We start from the raw sequence: 2,311 nt of genomic DNA on the forward strand, positions 1-2,311 counted from the left end.
CGAACAAAATGCTGAATTAGAGAGTGCACTGAGTTACAGAGGCTGGACATGTCGTGGCATCAGCTCTATATTGTTTCCTCCATCCTTCACTAAAGGTCGTAAGGAACCAACAACAACAACAACTCCTCCACCTCTAACAAGACAAACCACATCTGAACCTCTTCCAGCAGCAACAACTGCACCATCCACACAGCTAGTAAACACAGATATGATGACATTAAAGAAAAAAAGTTTCACCAAACAACCCAAAACCATGAGAAGAAGATGACGTAACTCCCTTTACAATAATCAGCGCTGTAGCTTTATATGCATTGATTCATAATTCAGCTAACAAGGTCTTTCTGAAATGTCTGATCATTACAGGAACATCTACAGTTTCCACCACTCAGCCAGCGATGTGCGATCAACCTTCGGAGTGTGAGTGAGATCATATTTAATCTAATAAGTCTCTAAATATAACTTACTGTAGCTTCCACTTAATGAGCAAAGGATTGAGAATCTTTCTGAAGATAGTTTGGTTCAACATTTGATGTCGCTGACTGAAGAGTCCTGACATCCGAACACAATCAGTCACTAGCTCCACATTTTGACCACTTACAATTCATTTTTATCTGTCCTTATGATACAAAATACTGTGACAGGGTCAGCGTGGGAACAATATAATGTCAGAGAATAAAGTTTACATTTTGAAAAAATACATCCACATGCCTCCCAGTGAGAGCTGTGAGGTAACAGCAGCTTCATCCCACATCTGCATTTATGACAAAAGTCAGTAGAATCATCATTTCATGCAAAGCATCTAGTGTCAAATCCTCAGTTGCTTTTTGGATTACAGTGTATACTATCTTAAAACTGGTGGCACGGTGGTGCAGTGGTTAGCACTGTCGCTTCACAGCAAGAAAGTCACGGGTTCAAACCCGGCCTTTCTGTGTGGAGTTTGCATGTTGTCTGCGTGGGTTCTCTCCGGGTGGAGTACCTTTTTTTTTTTGAAACAACAGATTTGAGCTTGGCAGTGTTTCTTAAATGAAGCAAAAACACATGTTAACATGTCGATCAAAGTGCATTGATGTGTCAAACATTACACCCAGATTTCTATGATTTGATTTTACTACTGATGAAAGTGATCCAGTATGCTGAGTGATCGAGGGAGCTTTGCTATCGGGTGCAACTATAAGGACCTCAGTCTTGTCTGTGTTCACTTCAAAGAACTTTTTAGCCATCCAGCTTTTAACGGCGGTGAGGCAGTTGCATAGTGTGGTCAGTTTGTCATACTCATCTGACCCTAAAGAGACATACAGCTGGATGTCATCAGCATAACAGTGATAAGAAATGCCCTTGAAATTACTAATAATGTTGCCTAAAGGGAGCATATACAATATAAATAAAATCAGGCCCGAACCCTGTGGCACACCACAGGATAGAGCAGCAGTTTATTTAACTTTGTTTCACTAAAAAACAGACACAGAATACAGAGCCTTCCTCAACAGTCTGTTATTGTAATGATTCAGAACATGCATGAAAAATATGGCTGACAGTGACAAACTAATGTTTCTTTTTTGGAATTTTATGGATATGGATAAAAATAAAGTTAAGACAAAGTACCGGCCTGCCAGACTTGTACATTTCCCCCCTATTTTCACAAAGTCAGTTGTTATAATCACAAAGGTTTCAGTTTCTAATAGTGAGTGTAGTTGTGGAGCTGATTTGTCTGAGAAAGTGGAAAGTAAACATTGGGAACAAGTTTTTTCAGCTCGACAGATGAATGAAACTGCATTGAGTTACCGTGACTGTAACACCACCTTCTTCCCAAGTAAAACAAACCATGTCTGTTTCTCTTCCAGGTGCTCTTTACCTGTGGTCGTCTGTTCATATTGCACTTGGAATACTCTGTTTAATCATCATACTCAGCATCACTGTCACTTCCTGGAGAAAAGGTGAATATAGTTTGACCTGCAGGTGGTTTTGTGGGTCTGAAACTATTCAGCAGTTCTGTATCATAATCTCAAAGAAGATTTTAAAATCTGAAAAATAACAATTTTCATATTGAACAACTAGCAAGCCCTCACAGTGTTTATCATGTTGCTGTAGCGCCACCTACAGGTAAATGTCATCAAATTGACCAGCACAGTCACATCATCTAAAATTAAAGAATTACTACAGTTTATGTCAGATACGCCAAATAGTAATAAAACGTTTTTCCAGGCTCATCTAAGTATTATATGTTTCAGTTTGTGTGTGGTACAAAATCAGGGTAAAAGAGGGGAGATCACAGCTCAGGAATTATAACTCTAATGTAAAGTGCTTCAGAGAC

The 2,311-nt window shown here is 39.2% G+C and overlaps 1 long non-coding RNA gene across 1 annotated transcript in view; it reads left to right on the top strand.

The window, feature by feature from the left end:
* The window catches only part of LOC123976181, a 3,736-nt gene extending 1,818 nt beyond the window's left edge, over window positions 1-1,918 (top strand). The window contains exon 5 of the long non-coding RNA XR_006826277.1: window positions 1,842-1,918. This is a non-coding gene — a long non-coding RNA (uncharacterized LOC123976181). The remainder of the gene's footprint in view (window positions 1-1,841) is intronic.
* Window positions 1,919-2,311: the final 393 nt, after the last annotated feature.

This window comes from Micropterus dolomieu, linkage group LG09, assembly GCF_021292245.1.
Source record: "Micropterus dolomieu isolate WLL.071019.BEF.003 ecotype Adirondacks linkage group LG09, ASM2129224v1, whole genome shotgun sequence".
In the NCBI taxonomy this organism is placed as follows: Eukaryota; Metazoa; Chordata; class Actinopteri; order Centrarchiformes; family Centrarchidae; genus Micropterus; species Micropterus dolomieu.